This window comes from Cibotium barometz, chromosome 14, assembly GCF_041138505.1.
Source record: "Cibotium barometz isolate CiBa-2024 chromosome 14, ASM4113850v1, whole genome shotgun sequence".
In the NCBI taxonomy this organism is placed as follows: Eukaryota; Viridiplantae; Streptophyta; class Polypodiopsida; order Cyatheales; family Cibotiaceae; genus Cibotium; species Cibotium barometz.
The window spans coordinates 53,342,154-53,363,447 of record NC_141059.1 but is presented as its reverse complement, the minus strand read 5'-3'; the positions used below and the strand labels follow the sequence as shown (position 1 = coordinate 53,363,447).

Genomic DNA, 21,294 nt, shown 5'->3' with positions numbered 1-21,294 from the left:
TACCAAATGACTGTAATGCACTCCAGCACTTTGGAATGTACCTTGGACTCTGGATAAGGTAAAGATCTTAAAATAGAATAACATCAAATTTGATTACTTATGTCTAGTTTCAAACAAAGAACCTCATCTAAAAAGAGAAATATATAAGAAATAAGAGTTAACATTACCTTACAACCTGTACTCGCTTCTTCATCCCTCCACTTCCAACTTTCATTTTCTCTATGTTACAAAGTTACCTTCTTTTTTTACTTGGTCCTAGTGCTGTGTCCTTTCTCCTTAAAGCATCAATCTTTTTCTCCAAGTCTTGAATTGTTTCTTTGTTTGCCAGAAGCTTCTCTGCATACAACCCATTTAGTTTTTTTATTTCAGTGTTCTCTATCTGTAATCCCTCTACTGTTCTGCAACCATCGCTTTTGTTTCCAAGTGTTGGGCATAACCCATCAAACCTTGTTTACCATCACCCGTGAAATGTAGTAGGTTTGTAATGTTATAAAATGGAGGTGGTGCATTTGTAAATGGATCCTTGGGATACATTGACTCATTGGTCCACAAGTCCAAATGACACTCTCCATTATTCCTCCTTTTGCGCTTTTTGCTCATAACATAAAAAAAATCTCTTATTTTGTTTCTTACAAGGTTGGTACTCAGATTGTATGTCCACATGAAGATGGTAAGTATCATAAGTTCTTTTACATGCACCATTTCTACTACTATTTTATTGAGAATTTGAGTGTCTCCATGTGTTGTTGAAGGTGGATTAATTGGAATCCTCAAATTTGGATTAATGTTCTCATTTGCAAAAGTTAGTATTTTTTGTCATCATAAAACATATTAAAGCATTGAAACACGAATTAACTCGATTAGTAAGGGCGTATTTTTTTTAAGTTTCAGCACAAGAAAACCCCCATGGTGGTAAGTGGCCTCAAATCTATGAAATCTTGGTTTTGACAAGTTTTACATGCTGTATATTTTAATATATTTAAACTTACTATTATAATAGTAAAAAACTGAGCCGAATTGTAAATTTGGATATGTTTTAAATCTTTTTTATTTTCTGTAAGCTGAGTTGGCACTTCTCTACAGGGCCCAAAATTGACTCTACATTTTTCCTAATAATGATAATGTTCTAGATTCCTCCCCTCAAACTACCTTAGAAGAAGAATGGGGAGTGGGGAACCCCAGTGAACCAATCCTCATAGATAGAACATAAGAACTTAGGGAAAATCCAAAAAATCTTTACAAGTAGGGATGAGAGACATAGCCAAACCAAGGATCCAAGGAATGATCCATGATATATTAAAATTCAAGGTATTCTAGAACCTTTTATTCAAATCTCTTTGGACAAGGAATGAGGGATGGAAAGCATTGTGGTGGATCAATTGTGATGCATAGGACATACAGACTCTTAGAAATGGAAAAGAGAGCAATGGAAGCACGATACAAAATGTGATCAAATAAGAGGATTCACCACTTCTCCTAAAGAAACTACAAGAAAACCGTTATCCAAGAGAGAGGACTCAAGGATAAGCGAAGAACAAGACTTGGTGCAATAGATCCTACTAGAAGTAGAGGGTCCTACAGGACTAATCATGCTATTTCCATAAAAAATGCCTACATCAAGGCCTCTAGAGCCAATCCTAGAAGTATCTTATAAGAAGGTAGCTTCTTCAGCCAAGAATCATGAAAATATTAAACATCAAAGAATCACTCGTGAGGTTACAGCTAGGAAGAGGGAAAGAGTTGAGGATAGGCTGGTGGATAAGGGGGATGAAAATGACAACAAGAGGCCAGTTGTGAGCCCTTTTGAGTAGTGAGATACATCTTTGCTATACTCACTTTCTTGGACACTACGTTTATAAACATATTCTATTTCAGTTTGTGTGTTTCTTAACATTTTGGGTATTGGTAAAGCCATTGGAGGCTACACATTTTGTATGTAGTTTGGTTACTAAGCTTTTGTATGTCATTATTTAGTTGCTTTGAGTATGGCTTGCAAATTAGAATATTTTTGGAATGGTGTAAGGAATGAGCACTCATTAAATTATCTAATTCATGTGAGTCTATGTGTGAGTGAGTGAGAGAGAGGGAGAGAGAAAGAAAGGGATAGTTTTTTTAGCACTCATTAAATTATCTAACTCGTGTGCATCTATGTGTTAGTGAGTGAGTGAGTAAGAGAGAGAGAGAGAGAGAGAGAGAGAGAGAGAGAGAGGGAGGGAGAGAGAGGGAAAATTTTTAGCCCAACATCATCCCTCTCTCTCTCTCTCTCTCTCTCTCTCTCTCTCTCGCTCTTTGATATCATGGAGAAAGAGAGATATATATCTACTCCCTGTATCTCTTTCTCTGATATCAGGGAGAGAGAGAATATATATACTCCCTCTCTCTCTCTCTCTCTCTCTCTCTCTCTCTCTCATATAATAGAGAAAGAGAGATATATATCTATACATACACAGAGCGAGAGAGAGATATATCATAGAGATATACTCTCTCATATCTCTATCTGTCTGTCTGTCTCTCTCTCTCTCTCTCTCTCTCTCTCTATATATATATATATATATATATATATATATATATATGTATAGTTATATATCTTTTTTTTTGTGTGATATCATAGAGAGGGTATCTCTCTCATTCTCTCTCTCTTTGTGTATATAAAGATATATATATATGTGTGTTCTCTCTCTCTCTCTCTCTCTCTCTCTCTCTCTCATATCACGAAGAAAGAGATCTATATATCTATATATATACATATATCTATACATACTTATACATAGATATATGTATGTATAGATATATATATCTCTTTCTTCGTGATATCAGAGAGAGAGAGAGAGAGAGAGAGAGAGAGAGAGAGGTATAGAGAGAGATTTTAGAGCTCTCAATCTCTACAAAGAGAGAGAGAGAGAGGGGTAGAGAGAGAGAGAGAGAGAGAGAGAGAGAGAGAGAGAGAGAGAGAGAGAGAGACTTTAGTGGCTTAAGGAAAGAGAAACATCTCTATTTTTTAGGCTTACAAGATATCATTGTTTTGTAATTTCTAAAACGTCTTTAGAAAAGAGGAAATTGAAATTTGAGATTTCTACATATCAATCATTTGTCAAATCACAAAACAATTTGTCTATAATATCAATCAGCCCAAAGAGTATGACAATTATAGTTTTATACTTATTTAAATAAAACAGCCTAGAGATTGTAAGAAATAATAATTGTGCACAAAATATTCAAACTAAAAAATTTCAACCTTCATTGTTAGACTATAATTAAAAGCCATAAAATTTTGTTTATTTCTCTTTTTAATTTTAAAATCAATACTTGCAATCAAAAAGCTTTAAACGTCAAACTTTGTGATTGCAAAAGCTCTATGTTTGCAATGTATGCACATTCACAAACACATTCCATGTCCCTCTATGTGCAAACACGTGTGTGTATGAGAGATGGAGAGAGTGTGTGTTTCATGTAGGTGACTAGTATAGGGGGAAAGAGCTAGAATTGCTTCTCCTTTTATCATTTGCAACTTTACATGAATTTGAATATAACAAATGACTTCAAAACTTTATTTGAAGAACTTTTGTTGAATCTAGTTTTCTTTTATAATGGCCCTCGTAAATAAAGTTCTTAGTGTTATGATGGATTAATTTTTCTCTAGAGGGAAAAAAATAAAGCACATGAAAATTTTATGCTCTTGCGAATTGTTACATTTTTTAGAAAGGTGTTTTTATTGACCTATATACATGAAGCTACATAAAGCTTGCTTCCTCTTGTTTTAATGTTGTGCATCTCAACATTCTCAACCCTTTTTATCTTATTGCATTTCCTTGATGAAAGCTTACATCCATGTCTCACTCTCACGCAAGAAATGTAAGTTTTTGTATATTACTTGATTGTTTTGTAAGTCTCTTGTATATTGCTTGTTTGTTTTGTTTTTTCTTCGACTGTTTGCCCTGTGCCATTGTTTTTTCTTCGACTGTTTGCCTTCTGCCATGGTGATTCGATTCACCTTAAAGCACACGACGGGCCATTAGAATCTCAATATGCTCCATGTCTTATGGTGAATCGAATCACCATGGCAGAAGGTAAACGTAAGAGATTCGCGATAATCCTCCTCCCGTTGTAGTAAATCGATTCACTATAACGCGAGGAGGATTGTTTTGCTTTGACTGGCCCTTAGTCTCGCGTTATGGTGAATCGATTCACCATAACGCGAGACCAAAGGGCAAAGGATTCACGATAATCCACCTCTTATTAGTGTCAATTAATTCACCTCCTACACGACAGTCTCTATCCATTCCCACTCATTGAATGTGATGGAAGTGTATTACTTGATTGTTTTGTGAGTTTCTTGTATAATCCTTGATTGTTTTGTTTTTCCTTTGACTGTTTGCCCTCTGCCATTGTTTTCTCTTCGACACATACTACTACGCATTGGTAAGCTTCTTGATTGATAAAATAGTAATGTCATCCATTTTTTACATATAGAACTCTTAATATATATATCCTTTTGATGTTTGCTTAGGACTCCTATCCCAGTTACATCACATCATGAGAGTCAGCGCTTACTCCTGATGTACCTCCTAGTACTCAGGTGACACCTGATTCACAGGGTAGTGGTCATTCCTCCTGCAGGTATATCTTTTATGGCGATTTACGGATTCAATATCAAGTATTTTTTACGAACTCACATCTCAATATATCGTATGTTTGTATTGCGCGTAGGTGTCAGTGGTGGCAGAGTACCACACCACCAGTGCCCCCACCACCAGTGCCGATGGCACGTGCACTGGGACTTTGGGTGTCACATGCGACATCACACCTGATGGGGGTATTCTTCAGGTCAGAGCCGGCATCGCCTTCATACGACGGATGAGAGATCTTTGCATGTCATATCTACAGCGAGTTCATATACCATGGTAGTAAGTATTATTTAACATAAAGAATATGAATTACAATTTTTATTTGAATTACTAACTGGCTTTATTTTGCAATGCAGCGATCAACTCAAGGATGACAAGAAATATGTCATCAACACACTGGAGACAGAGTTTGGGTAGGATGGAGTCGGAAGTGGTTGCTGAAACAATGGTGTAAACTCCTGAGTCATCGACGCGACAATGCATGGTAAGTAGAGAGAGAGAAATGAAACAAAATGAAATGCTATATTTACGTCTTCAAAAGGCCAAAATGACCTATGAGACCAAAAAAGTTACCACCAGAGAGCTCTGATATCAATGGGCAGCATGGGGTGTGTTGCGGTTAAGGGTACTGCGGGTAGTCACTGAGGGTGCTGCTGGAACTACTGCCACGAAATGCTAGAAGACTACTGGCTTCGATGGTCTACTGCTAGGCCAAGTCAATCCAGGGAACCTTGCTTGATTGCGGGTACTGAAGGTTGAGATGGTGATACTGGGGTTGAAACGCGAGATAGAAGCCTTGGTAGAGGAGGGGAATCGAATCCCGATACGGACTTTCTTTCATTGAACTTGGAGCTAAAATTACCCTGTACATAGCTAGAGCAAGAAAAACGAGTCTGAGGGGAATCGAACCACCCGATACTAGCCATATGAGGCTATCACCACGAGACTCCCCACCACCCACCCTTGTTAGTAAGTTTATAAAAAAAAACAAGACTTCACAATGAATGATTTTGAGATTAAATCTTACCGAACATAGGCTGATCCGTGAGTTGATACGTAAGACTAATGGTTCTCATCGTCATCTCTGAGATAAACTGTCAATAAAATTTCATCTTCATTATCCTTGTTGACTTCTTCGAACTCCTCGATCGTTAAATTTGTGTTCATGTTCATTTCCTCCATAGGCTCGACATCCATTGTTTCCTCCTCTTCAGTGTCAGAGTCTGGATCGTTGTCGTTCTCATCACCTACAATGTCATCATGATCGACGAATAGAAGAATTCTACACCTCTCTGACGTCGATGTGTCTAGATTCGAGGATGTAATTAAATCATCTTGATCCGTTGTCTCAGAGTCAACGCTATCAAACAAGTGTCGACCTCTAGGTTGGACATGCACAACTTGCCACCATGGATGAGCATCTGTATTCTTGTAAAAGAATGCTTGTTCAACATGAGTTGGCAGAATATAAGGCTCTTTTGTTGCACGTAATAACTTCAAGGAGTCGACGGACCAAAATCCGGACGGTTCTCTTTTCATTGTGTCATTATTGCCTTTATACCTGGCGCACGGAACCAATCCACCTTCAAAACCACTTGTCAAAATACACGAATCAAAACTTTAGAATTATGTATAGCTTTAAGAAATCTACATGTTATTGTTGCATGAAGAGAGATCTCATTTACCTGCTTGAAGATACAATATGATACTTCATAAATGCCGACTATGGTTCCCACGTAACCAAGTTCACTGTCGATAAGATTTGTGTCTCTTGAACTTGCACGTGATAATTGCTTAAAAGAGGCAACAACGTAAGAATCCTGAGTTAGACGTAAGTCGTCAATAGATTTTATCCGAAGATGTTGTCCATAAGCCCACATGTTGGTATACATTCAAGCCTACACAAAAACATAAATTATTAAAAAAAATTTGAGATTCATTTGTTAAGTTTAGAGTTTTCAAAACCAAACAAGTTACTGTTTTCACACCCGATCATAAACTCTCTTTGTTCCGTAGAGATTGGCTCATGATCACTAACCGCACGTTGCATACGGGTGCATAACCAATCCATGAAAGTAGGTATGTCCCGCCGTTATTTACATTGGTTTGACGTTTGGATCTCCTCCTTTTACGTCTACCAACTCGTTTGCTTGCAAGTTCCTCCTCGTACTCATCAATGAATTGTTGCATGCATTCGCTATTATAGACAATGAAAGTAGAAATATCCAATTTATCTTGGATCTTAAGTCGAAAACGGACTCCCTTACCAGACAATACCTCGTCATACATGGTAGAAGACGACTCATTTGTTCATACGCGTGGAGCTTCAGAATCGGTTTTCTCAAGGTATTCACAAACGTAATACATGCATTCTTCAAGCATCCATCCCTCCACCATAGAACCCTCTGGTCTTGCTTTTTGATGTACATAACCTTTCAATACTCCCATAAACCTCTCAACCCAAAACATCCATCGAGTGCTGACAATACCAGCGAGCTCTATCTCGTCTACTAGATGGATTAGAAGATGAACCTAGATATCAAAAAAGGAGGTTAGAAATTCCTTTTCCATTAAACAAAGAAGCTCTATACATTCACGCTTCTTTTGTGGAATTGATCCTTTGGCAATCTCTTTAGATGTAATCCATCTATCAGTAAAAGAAAGAAGATATTAGAGATGTTATTGAATAAAGAAGATATGAAATAAAATTTTATACTAAAAATTAATGAGCGATAAATACCTTGCAAGCGATCCAAGGTGATATATCACATCTCGAACTCCTCTTGTAGTACATCCATCAATAACAAGGGGTAGAACATGCTACATACATGATTAATCCGATCAACAAACATGCAAGAAAATAAATACTTTCAAAGATCTGAATAGATTTACCTTCACAAAATTGTGCCAATCGTGTGTTTTTAAACCAGACAAGCTCTTGTCATCTAGAGTGAACATGTTTCGACAAGATGCTCCATATCTTGTAGGTGTACGAATCGATTGAATTTCACTATTTATCACTAATCTATTGGTGTGATTAGTAAACTTAAAGAGAGCAAAAAATCAAAAACTTTAGCCTAATTTCTTTTAATTAGACTAATTAGAGTGGTATTAGTGTCCTAAACACTTGCCTTAACCCAAATCCATGTTTAGTCCACTCCCATTAGGCTTTAATTAGCAAGAATTAGCACTAATCATGTCTCATTTGCTTAATTTTTTCTCTTTTGAGTGGGTTAATTAGAGACCTAATTAGAGGGATGAATTGGGGATAATCACATCATTAGATTAGCCTAAACATTGCTAATCCATCTATCAAATCCCTATCGCTAAACTCCTCACCATTTGGGAGTAATTAGATGGCAAAGAAGAGGGTTGAAAGGTGATTAACAATGCAATTAAGAAGATTAATCATTAGTTAAGTTACAGTGACTCTAAATTAATTGAAATCCACTAATTTAGAGGTAACCTTTTCCTACCTACCTTGCATTCATGAGGGGATCTTAGTTGTCCCCCTACTCACTTCCCTCCAAATTTGAAATTCAAATTCAAATTTCAAACTTGCAACAACCGTTCACACCACCTAAGGCCATGGGCATATGCTTCAAAGCGTACGGCCGTACCAACCTGAAAAAAACTTTTTTTTGAAAAACAAAAACTTTTTCCACAACCGTACCTTCCTCAATGTACGGCCGCACCAACCTAAGCATACACAAGTACCAACCTAAGCATACGGATGTACCAACCTAGGCATAGGGACATACCAACCTAGGCATAGGGACATACCAACCTAAGTAGTATACAAATGTACTGCCCTAAAAAAGAAAACTTTTTGAAAAAAACAAATAACACCACTGTCGTACCAACCTACAGCCATACCAACCTAAGCGTACGGGCGTGCCAACCTAAGCATACGGACGTACTGTCCCAAAAAAAAATTTCAAAAAAAATAATAACATGTCATGACTATACCTTTCTAAGCATGTAGCTGTACCAACCTAAGCATATGACCATACCAACCTAAGTGTACAACCATACCTTTCCTGGAAAAAAAATTTTAAAATTTAAAATTTTCAAGTCTTTAGTAGTGTTATGGTCTACCTCCTCCACTCATTAGGGTCATTTTACACGCATAAAACGCCTCAAAAGACAATTTAAACCTTAAGAGTGCATTCACGCGTAAGGTAAAAGAGAGCCAAAACTCTTATTTTAGGACCGCGCATGCATTGTTGGAGCTTTTCTAAGCTTCCCCGCATACAATGGACACCTTTTGGTCATGGTTACATGCCCCCAATGCCTCCATTCCATTCGGTGACACCTAGGTTCAACTAGAACCATCGCTCATTGCTTTGACCTTTGACCCAGTACCTTAGTGCGCGTCGTCCCCCATAGAACCTAAACTTTTGCACCAAGTAAGGTCGGGCCCTCACTTATGTTAAAAGCCAAGGAAGATCTGTTTACCAACTTGACATTGCGCCTGACATGTGCCTCCTAATCCTCCAGTGCTTATTCCATAGGCGGCCAAGCCCAAATCCCATGTTCACATCAAACAACTCACTACATATAGTGACATAGAGTCGGATAGAGACTCATGATGAGGTCCCCACACCAAATTTGCAAAGGTACTTTATCCTCCTATGATAATCAAATATTGACCTCCATCCCCATCAATATAAGGACCAAATTGAACTTCCATATACTATCGCTAGTCCACCTCATGATTAAGGCCCCGTACCTGAGGATCTCCTCACATCAACGCAACTTGGCCCGCCTCTCAGCCTTCCTTTCCTCCCAAATTCAAATTCCAATTGAAACCTTGTTAAAAGGTAGTCCAAATTTATGGAATGACCTTTGGGATAGGATGGAACGAAAACTGCATAGTTCTATGGAGGAGGAAGCTAACAGATTCCGCAGATGAATATGAGCCCCATTCTTCTAAATTATTACATCACCACAATCCCAACCCAAAGGCGCACCCACAATTCAAGTAAATGCAATGGGCCATTACATTGAAGGTGATAACAACAGACATGTGGTCAAAGGCATCCTAGATGGAGGTGCTGGCGTCAACATCCTCACAAAGAACATGCTGGGAAAACTAGGGCGGCCAACCACGCCTTGCAGATCCCACCACATTGGTGATCAAGCTTGTGGACGAGAAATCTACAAAACCCTCGGCCTGGTGCATGACCTCAAGATAAAACTATGTGACATGACATTCCACCTCACATTTGTAGTCATGAACTTTTGGAATACCGCATATGAGAGAATCTTGGGTAGACCCTTCATGCGACAAACACAATTGATCCATGACTGGGACACACATCATGTCTACCTCTACAAAGGCTCTCAAACATTCAAAGTCAATTTATATACTTGGAAATCACATCTTATGTGCCTAAACCTCCCTTTGCTGAAGACTCTGTGATGACCACCGCTAGGAGCAACAATCTCTTTTGTTTGAGATGCTTGTCATCAAGCCCTTGATGACACACGGGTGCCATGCACGGTCACTTTTGTCAGTAGTATTGACAAAGTTGACCATGACGGGCTGAAAATCCTTGCTACACTTAACACCCTCCTAGACTGCAAACTTGGCACGCAATTCATTCTCCCAAATGTCCAGACCCTTCATGAACCCGTGTAGCTCTACAACGTGAAACAACCACCCTTAGAGTCTGGATAGATTTTCTCTTTATTAGCAGAAATCTGCAAAAAAGCATGCCACGTTGTCTCCCATAGCTAGCCACAATCTTTTGCCATGGGAAACCTGGGTTTCCCTAGGCAAACTATCTCTTAAAATTGCCCATTCCAAAATTCAATTGCCTAGTGGAGAATGCATACAAAGCCTTGGATCCTTTACACAAACTGTACTACATGATGTCTCTAACTCATTGGCATGTAAGTTTTATGTGGTTCCCATAGGTGAGACCAAAGCAGCACTCATCCTTGGTGGAAGCTAGGTCTAGTATGCTACAAGTAAAATCAACTCCGCTAACAACATAGCTACCATCGATTTTCCCAAGGGCAAGGTAACGATGATCTTCTAGGGACGGGGAGTGCATCCAATCTGATCCTTTTCCCACACCAACTTCTTCCACAAAGGGTACTCTCTCACCCCAAACAATAACTAGTAAGTATTCCACTTCCCCCGCACTACCACCAAAACTAAACCCACCAAGAATAAGGATTGGACTCTCGATTGAGAACGGTCTACAAAGGCGGCAAGCCCACATCTACCCCATGGTCCACACCAATCTCATATTCTTGGAGACATGGAAAAATCTTAGAAAACCCACAGTAACAAAAGAAGAAAATTATATTCAAATATCGCACTAAATGTGTCTAATGAGTGTTGGGTATTTCATTCTTAAAATTTCCATTGGAAATAACCAGTTGGAGTGTAGATTTTATGTCATTGATACAAGAACACTCCAAGGCTGGATAATCATTGGAAAAGAGTGGATGAATGCTAATCAAATAAATTGACACAAAGAAATGGCCACCATGGAAATCAACGAAAAAAAGGTCACAATTCTCTTGTGTCCCCCAAGAGCAAATCATACACACCCTCACCCTCGATTGCCCTTCCCCCTCACGCCCCATCCTCATCAGTGGCAATCTCCCTTGTGACCACACCCCATGCCTCACCAAAGATGGTCAATCAAGCACTATCAGCACCCTCCAACAATGACAATCTTACCTTTATCCTCATGAAAATCAAGGGTGGGTGCCAAAGAACCTTCTTATAGCATCTCAACAAGCACTATCAACACCCTCCAACAATGACAATCAATGATGGGTGCCCAAGAACCTTCAACAATGACAATCTTATCTTTATCCTCATGAAAATCAATGGTGGGTGCCCAAGAACCTTCTTGTAGCAGCTCAAGGTTCCTACGATGGTGGCTACCCAAAACTATGGATCCCCAATCGACCATCTCTACCACCCAAGTGCCAAAAGCCAACTAAGCCAAAAAAAACCAACCCTAAGATAAAGCTTCAACATTGGCTAGTCCCCGACTACCTATTACGAGCATAAGGCTACTATGAAGGCAACACTCACCTTTGGCTACCCAAGAATGCTGCCTGTACTCATCCACCACATAAACTCCCCATGAAGCTGCACAAAGGGTCCTCCCCATACCCGATGGTTAGGCAACCCCAAGAACAACAAAGGCAACAATGCTAGGTGCCTACAAATGTGCTCAATGCTCAAGGATTCCATGAAGGCAACACACACCTGCTGTGGCTCCCCAAGCCACACTCAAAAGCATCTCCTCCCCGTCTCGCCAACCTACTCGTCGCTCAAAGCCTCGTTAACCAAAAACCAAGAAGCCTCGACAACCACAAACCTTCATCACTCACACAGCGATGGGTTCCTAAGAACCACTTAGAAGCCGAAGGCTTCCATGTTAGGAACATCATTTGGCTCCCATAGCTTAGATCTCAGTAATTTGCCCAAACCACACCAACCAAGCTAGTACCTATCCAATCGCCAAAGATGGTTTGGTGAACAACGAGCAAGCATGTCTCCTCTTCCTCAACACAATAGACTATGGAATTACCCACACCCAACCCATGGGTGCTCAAAATCTCAACTTGCCCAGCCCTTTCAACCCACGGAGCCTCTTCACGAAGCTCCACCTCGACCCTCGACTTTGCCACCGACCTAAGGGATAGTGCTACAAATGGTAGAGCTTATCCAACCACTAAAAGATACACTTAAGGGTAAGCTCACAAATCTCACCAAATGGGCTACTCAGTACAAAACCCTCTTTAGGGGTGCTGACAAAAAAAACACATGTAAAACAAAAGAGTCTCTAGGTGATTATAATCGCCCATGCACAACACCTGCAATTCGCACTGGGCTCTATCCTCTGTGCACACACCACACAAAGATTCATCATCAATTGCCGTCCAGGTACATCTCTGGATGGGGGGACCATGGTGGGTGCAAGTGTGGTCAATGGTACGACTCATCACTTGGATCTTTTTAATCACCCTTGCATCACCCAAATAACTATGCTTCATGCCTAATCAATCCTATGCATAATTTCTTCAGCTCAACACCTATGGATCCTTATCATCAAGTCCCACTCCTATCAACACAGGATCCCAAAGCTCCAATGATAGAAGAAGACAACCCACAAAAAAAATAGAGAACACCACAACCTAATCACTCAACATTCAAGGGAGCCAAGATACCCATTATGGTGTCTTGATAAAGATCCTAGAGCTTCAAGTAACATCTCAATCAACATACAACATCTTAGAGCACAAGTAGTTTTCATTTGTGTTGCCTCCTTTTCCCTCTGGTTCCTAACACCATTTTTTTACTAACTCCTCCTTAATAATACCACCTACCACTTGGATACTGGTCATTAAATATTCTGTGCTAGTCTACTCATTCAAGTACTCTGACTCCTGTAATGAGAATGCCTGCCCGTAAAGGTGAAAAAACCCAAAAAAAAGAGTACTACTGGGCCCATAAAAGAAAGCAAACTCATAAGAGTCCATCACACTAGTTGTATTGGATACTTAATCGTGCTAGTACTCCATAAACTTCTTTCCATTTTATAAATTCCCCCACCCCCACTCATTTTCGAAGACAGAACAACCAACCAAGTGTAGCACTTCCTACATTAGGAAAATTTGGAGGTCATTTCTAGGGACTTGTAAGAAAATTTTGGAGGTCATTTCTAGGGCCTTGTAAGAAATTCACAAACTCGTATTTTCTCTCTCTAGAATTTTTTAAAAAAGATACCTTCATTAAATGTGTACTTGACAAGAAACTGTCGCAAGTTATAAAAAATGGATCTGACAAGGTATTGAGATATGTGCACTAGCTACAAGTCGCTCTCAACTTTTTGGGTTTGCAAAAGGCACTTACGCCATCATATGGCACCTTTTCAAAAAATTTGATGCTACTCTCCTTACAGTCTACACTTATTGATAGTTTGGTGTAGAATTTTGTACTTTTGACAACACAGTTGCATCCAGAGCGGCCAAAAACCCCTAAACAACACTTGAATCACTTAAATCGGACACCTGGAGAGGCAGAAACGACCAAAAGAAGGGGAGAAGACTCAAGAGGCTTGTGTGATTTGGCACGCATAGAGGCCTCCATTCCAGCATGCCGAATTGCACAACCCTCTTCTCCCCTTCTTTTGGTTGTTTCTGCCTCTCTAGGTGTCCGATTTATTCAAAAGTCATTTTGGGGGTTTTGGGCCACTTTGGATGCAACATTGGTGATGTCAAAAGCACCAAATTCTACATCAAAATACCACGAGAAGAAATGTATAGACTCAAATGTCTACAAAGTTTAGCTTCGAAGTATCCAATGATGACGTAAGCTATATTTAATAAAGTAACTCTACCTCATTTGAAAAAGATACCCGCATTAAATGTGTACTCAATTGTTTTTTAAAAAGACACCCTCATTGAATGTGAACATTACTATTTTTTGAAAATTTTCAATGAATTAAGCTATTTTTCAACATTACGTTTGCTTCTTCCTCATTGGTTGCGCTTTATTTTCTCTCCTCTAAAAGGCCCTCCAAATGACCTCTAAAATTTCCTAATGGCATGCCTGGAGAACCTCTTACCCATCGTGATCATGAGGATGCGATCAAGTTTAGGAAGGGGAGTGTGTTAACCACATATTGGTTAACACATTCCTACGATAGCTATGCCTGCACACTTATGTAATGGGTGCCCGCTTTATATTGTAAATCCCGTCATTTGATGAGGGAAACACCCTAAAGACACTCCCAAGTATTGATCTTCGAAGGACAGACAAGAGGCTCTTAATGATTAGTTGGCCAAACCATAGAGAAATGCCTTGTAACTATGTTTTGGGCATCCTGGGTCACTTACTCCTAGGTGGCCTAGTGGGAAAAGGCTTAGAACTATAAAAGCCAATTTCTCTTATTTGTTACTCATTCTCCTATTTGTGCAATAGAAGTGTAGTGTTCTCTCTCTCCATCTCTCTTGCAACTCTAATCTAGCATGTGTGGTGTGCTTAGGATTAGAGTTTGGGAGTGATTAGTACTAACCACTTGTTCTGTCTTGCGTCCCTCTTCCTTTCTCTCTCCCTCTTTCTTGAGTGACTAGGCTACCAACACGATCATCTTCCACAGAGATCGCACACAATATTCATGATAGAGGCTGCATCACCCATTGGATTAGAGCACCTAGTGTGGGAGGACGGCACTGACGAGTGGGTACAGTGGAGCTCTTAAGCATTGCTGGAGCTCAGTGGATAGGAAAATTCCCACAACATGTTAGGGTAGGGTTTCCTTAACAAAAAATTTCTTTGTCACTACTATTGTCCCATGGCCAAACACACAAGTCAACCATTTGGTCCCAAAACTGATATACATACACCTCTACTCCTCCCTAGTAGACCAATGGAAGGCTCCTAATAAGTATGACTCTGGCCTACTAAAATATTCCCACAATGGAAATTCTTTGTATTTGTGAGCTTATGCACCTCTAAAAAACAACCAACTTGTCATGCAGCTCCTATTAGAGAATCATCTTCCTCTGACCAGAAGAGCCATAGTGCGACTATGAAAACCATTATCATTCCACAAGATCAATTGTAAACTCATCACTACTCAAATAGTTGCCTGGCATTGCAGTCAGCCAAATGTCTATGCCCTCTTTGTTGGTGCTAGTTGAGAGGGTTAGTGGAAACCCCCACTCCCCTTGGTCTCAAACAATGGAACGTTAAAACATTTTGTCAAATGGACTTTCTTGAAATAACCACCACCATGTTACTCTTAGCATACATGTTTAAACTAATTTATGTACCATTATCCACAACACACCTCCCCACAATCCACATGGGGTTATCAAGAATGGCATTGATACAATTATCCCCCTAACAAGGAGGCTAAAGAGTAAGAGTGGTCATAGTGCCATTCTCTCCGAATGTTCTTAAGATCTAGAGCCATTATCTAGGATCATACACCATATTAGATAATTTGGAAAAATTTCCATTCCCAAATTATCTAATATGTGAGTTAGTTTATGCAGGCCCCTAGGAAGCCACACTTGGATGCGGCTAGACGGATCCTCAAGTACATAAAGTCCATAGTCGATTATGGTCTTTTCTATAAGGCTGGTACAAAGATAAAGTTGCATGGGTACACAGATGTTGATTGGGTTGGTAGTATTGCAAACACGATATCTACCAGTGGTTTTATGCTCTCATTTGGGAGTGCTGCTATGAGTTGGAGTAGTAAGAAGCAGCCCTCAATAGTTTCCTTGTTGAGTACAGAGGTCGAGCATAGGGGTGCTACTATGGCATCTTGTGAGGTAGCTTGGTTTCAAAAGCTACTTAGTGACATGGGAGAGCCCATGGTGGATAGGGCAGTTGTCATATATTGTGATAACATGAGTAGCATATAGTTGGCCCGGTAACATGAGTAGCATATAGTTGGCCGGTAACCCAGTATATCATGCTAGAACTAAGCACGTTGAGGTGCATTATCACTTTGTGAGGGAGAAGGTTCTAGCAGGAGATGTACATCTGGTATATGTCAACACAGAGGATCAGGTGGCTGACATCTTCACTCACGAAGGCATTGGGCATAGAGAAGCTCCATAGGTTTAGGAGCTTACTTGGAGTGCAGTGTGTGGAGTTGAGCTTGAGGAGGAGTGTGGAGATATCGAGCTTAACTAGTGCTACGGGCGAACATTGATGACCCGCCTGGGTGATAGCTTTCACATCTACACCACTGGCATGGTTGGTGAGATTATGGGTGATATGCGGCTAGTGGGATGACAGGCTGTGTGACAGCCATTTTGGATTACTAGAGACTGGCATAGTTATAGCGCCAGCTCATTTAGTTGGCTTCACATTATGGATCGACCCTTATATGCGATAGTAGTTGAGTACTAACCCATATAGTGTGTACTCTTATCTTTATGTTATGTTGGTTAAGTAGAGAAGAAGTAGATAGAAGAAAATTCAGCTATCCATCTCTCTCTTATGTCTTGCTCTCTCTTGTTTACTACTACTAGGGTTTGAATCTCTGCCTCTCCCCCACAATCTCTTTAGATTCTACAACCCATGATAAAGTTTGACAATGTAGAAGAAAAACATAGGATAGAGGGAGAGAGGGAGATATCAGATAATGAACACCATCTTATTATGGCATAAGGCTTTTCAATTGCAATACGAGTTAGGCGGGTGTAGTATAAGTGCCTTTGAGTTAGTGTTGAATATTAAGTGAGTGGATAAGAGTTCCTTATATAGAGAGGCAAGGAACTGGCCGACTGGAATCAAGGAGCTAGCCGACTAGTCCCATGTAGCTAGCCAATAGGAGTAAATTACCCCACAACTAGGCAAAACATGAGAAAATATATATGTTTCTAATAAAATAACAAATCCCACAACACATGAGATGCCCAAATTCTAACAGTGGGCTTAGAGGAAGAGGGCGGGGTAGAGGGGACTATTGCGGAAAGAGTCAGAAGCAAGGATGTGGGATGAGGAAGGGGGGATGAGGCAGAGGGGGGTGGGGAGGCAGAGAAGACTGAGATGGGAGCATCTGGGAGTGATACATTGGAGATGGAGTGCTCACTGGGGGTTTAGTGGGGCCAGTTGGCCTCACTAGAAGTTGAGAATCAGAGGAGGATGTGCTGGGTGTCGTGCACTCTAGAACTTAATGGATGGGTTTAGTGGCTAAAACAAGGTAGCCACCACCCTAATGATAAGGCCAAACCTAGCTTTTTCACCCAATGGGGAACCTATATCTACCACAAAATTCCATTTGGGCTCTATAATGCCCCCACCAACTTTCAATGGATCATCACCAAGATAATCTAAGAATACTTGAACACTTTTCTCAAAACCTTTTTGGTGGGTAACTTATCCAACTTCACTGGTGCTCACCTTGTTTCTTGTTTGGAATCTTTTATAGAGAACTCATCTGAACTAGTCCTAGTTTTCCTCCAATGCCACCACTCTAAGCTACATATTAATCCATTTAAGTGTTACTCTCTAGTTTCCCAAGGAACCCTCCTAGGCCATATTATCTCTGCAGAGGGAGGATTAGCCCTAGATCTAGACAAAATTGTGGCCATCCTTCATCTTCTTGCCCCACTTAACCCTAAAGGTTTCCCAGTCTTTGTCAGACACACTAGTTACCATCATCATTTTATCCACATGTATGCTAACATAGCTCTTCCCATGACTCACCTCGTCAACCCCTCCACCCCCTTCTAGTGGTCCACTAGTGAGTCTAAGGCCTTTTCCTATCTTAGGAAATGCTTGACAGAATCCCCCATTTTGATCACCCGTGACTAGCCCATACCATTCCATGTGCACATAAATGCTAGCTTATTAGATGTGGGTGCCATCCTCACCCAACCTAAGGGCATACTAGATGGACTTCCCTATCTACTATGCAAGACGCCTTCTCACATAGAGTGAGAGAAACTACAACCCCAGAGAGAGCATGAAGGCTTTGTCATTATCTATACTTCCCTAAAGTTCTAGCACTACCTTCTCGGCACACATTTTTTTGTCATATCTCACCACCATGCTTGGAAATACCTCCTAAACAAACCCTTGGTGTTGGGAAGAGTGTGGCATTGGTTTCTCCTCTTCCAGGAATTCGACTTTGAAATCTTGCTCTAACTAGGGAAGCAGCATGTCATGGAGGACGGATTGACATAGGGGATCCCTTCATCATAGGTATCAATGATTATCTTCCTGAGAGTATGTTGTTTAAAGTGGATTCTACCTTAGATTCTTTGGGGATGTTCTTCTTTTACTATCTAAAAGTACCTTCCCTCCTCGAAGTACATGTGCCATCTAGACCTCATAAAGAGTCAATAGTACAATTGGTGGTTGGTTCGTTATACAGAGGTGGACATGATGGCTAGCTCCTCTGCCTCACTTTGTGAGCCCCCATGAAGCAAATTAAATCATTGAGAACGTTCACACACGAATAGCTAGGGCCAACTTTCACTACATAGAGAATTTTTCAGAGTGGCCTCTAGTGGTCATCCATGTTTAAGGATTGTTTAAGGATGCAAGGATTTTGCCAAGGCTTGTGACACCTACCAAAGGTGTCAACGAAAGCCAACTTGCTACTCTAATCATTCACTACCACGACACAACCCCCCTATTGATGGGCCCGAAATGATAAATTTTTACAAAAGCATCGTTTACATGATGATTAATGTCATATAAACAACATTTTTTTGAGCTGAAAACATTGTGTTGCTTGAACCACCACCTATGCAATTTATGTTTGGCTGTCACTTACAAAACGTTGGTAGCGATGCTAGTAAACTGCAGGTCGTCACTTAAAGGTGATGGGCCCCCTCGAGTAACTCGAGGATCCCTCCGGCCCCTTTAGTATAGCAGCTCGCTACGCCACCGAGACTCCTTGCTCAAAAAGTATGTCCCTGACCCTAGTCATATCCTAGAAGATGATGAAAACTCCATTAGCTTAAGGCTAGCTAGAATTGGAGCCTGAAGTAGTGCTTAACACCCACGAAAAGCCTCTTAGAAACTCGACCCTAAGGGAGTGTATGGATAAATGGAAGTTTTATTGTCTAGAGGATGCATCATGGGATCAAGAACAAGATTCGCTAAGGGACTACCACCAAATTGTGAGATGAGGACATCTCACAATCGAGATGAGGACATCTCGATTCTTGAAGTTGGGATGTAATATCCCTCTTATCAGGTATGTTGATTTTTTTATGCATATTAAATAAAGATTGTAGAGAGAGAGGGAGAATTTAAATGTGTTGCCCTATGTCAAAGTCCTAGAAATTTAATTACATGGCATGACCACAGATACATTAAGGCAACTTAGTAGCATCCTTGCAGATGTTGTGTAAATACTCTTAAATATGCACATTCAGTTAAAAATATGCATTGGGTCATGCGCCATACATAAGTCATAGGTATAGGCCAATTATCTTACATTAAGATGAGAGTATGTTTTTAAGTTTGTTTCTTAAAACATGCTTTCGAGATATTGTGTCATTTAGCTTGTGAAGACTTTTGCAACACCATATATTGTATCATGGGCTCACATTTAGCCAAATTGGAAACATAATAAAAGCACTAAAATATGACGATGTTTTCAAATGACCTATAAGACGAAACATGAAAATTGCTCCTTGCAAGTGAACATGCTGAGCTATGTGTATCTCTAGCAAACCAAGGACCACACACCACATCATGTGGTGTTGGCCGTTATCTCAACCCGTTTTCATTGCATGCGATGCATGCTACATGAGAGATTTATATTCCGATCAGATTTTGTGAAAGCAAATAAGATAGCCAGTGTGGCTTGAAATTGCAGCCTTTTCAAGATCGTAATCTTTTTTTTAAAAAAAATTATGGAAACATACAGTTAAACAAGGCACAAATCGAATATTCAAATGAGATATCAAAGACTTCAAATTATTGCTCACAAGTCCTTTATTATTGAAAACCGCAAAGCCGAGGACATCAACATGCCCCTCGCTCGAAGGACTCAGGAGGCCATGCGCAGAGATAGGCGCGCACTGCAAATTCTTCAATGCAAATGCGTTGATTACATCCCAAGCTGGCGAATGTATTTACGGGGTTGATTATGTACTTTTCCGACTGTGGCTTGTGCACCGCAGAAGCAAGCTGCAGGAGGAGACAAAGGTAGTTTTTGATCAGCACACTAGCATGGGGAGTTTTAACTTGCTCGCGGGCAGCAAACCATCAATTATGAATGGGTTTTGTTATGACTCGGTTAGCTCACAAACCATGAATTATATTAATGGATGAGCAGCTAATTAGGGCACAAACCAGCACAGAATACAGCACTCCCGACCGTCACGCATTGTGGAGCGTAGCCTTCGTCGCATTCATTGGATACCTCGCAGGAAACAAACCCCGTGCATGTGCACGTATTACTCCCCATGGCGGGAGCGGGGATGATGGAGGCGAGCGTGATCATCACCGTGAGAGCAAGCAGCATCACCTGTGCGTGCAAACACACACACACACACACACACACACACATAAGCATATTCGGAATATCATAATCAAGGACTAATCGTGGATCTAAAGAAATAAACCTGGTTCAGCAATTCGGAATATCATAATCAAGGACTAATCGTGGATCTAAAGAAATAAACCTAGTTCAGCTACGGTGGAAGGTGAACAAAAGCATCCTTTAAAATCGGATTTGGTCGGGCGCAGTGTATTAGAATTAATACTAATATGAGCTTGCAGGATTTCTGAATACCTGACGTGAATACGAAGCCATTCCTTATCTTGCTTTCAAGAACTGAATACAACGCGCTTTTAGAACCTGCTGCCTAGCCTTGAATTTAAAAAATTCGAATTTTTGAATAGTTTTACATCAAGCCGTGGCCACTCGTGTTACTCGTGACTAGATGTACTACTGCAGATTTTTAAGTTGGCTTCTCGTGTCTTTTAAATTGTCTGAGGTCGTGACTGTCGGTACTCTCTGATGAGGTGGTACTGTGGGTCACAAGGAAGCTGGAGACTCAAGTGACACTTGAAACAGTAATGGAGTTTGCTCCGTGAAAATTACACTCATAAAGGATAGTTTTTTTTTTCTCTAGTAGCCATTTTAGTCTTATCAGAGAGACAATCTATGAATACATTCTTTCCATTACATATTTCGCTTTA

At 40.3% G+C, this 21,294-nt stretch overlaps 1 long non-coding RNA gene across 3 annotated transcripts; it reads right to left on the bottom strand.

Annotated features, from left to right (window-relative positions):
* Window positions 1–20,028: 20,028 nt before the first annotated feature.
* On the bottom strand, window positions 20,029–21,026 carry LOC147632186 (uncharacterized). 3 transcript variants are annotated; one of them, XR_015267284.1, is made up of 3 exons: window positions 20,885–21,026; window positions 20,443–20,617; window positions 20,029–20,277 (listed from the first exon to the last, which is right to left on the bottom strand). It is a non-coding gene; the product is annotated as an uncharacterized LOC147632186 (long non-coding RNA). The 3 variants fall into 3 exon arrangements; XR_015267286.1 differs by lacking the exon at window positions 20,885–21,026 and adding an exon at window positions 20,775–20,871; XR_015267285.1 differs by lacking the exon at window positions 20,885–21,026 and adding an exon at window positions 20,715–20,852.
* Window positions 21,027–21,294: the final 268 nt, after the last annotated feature.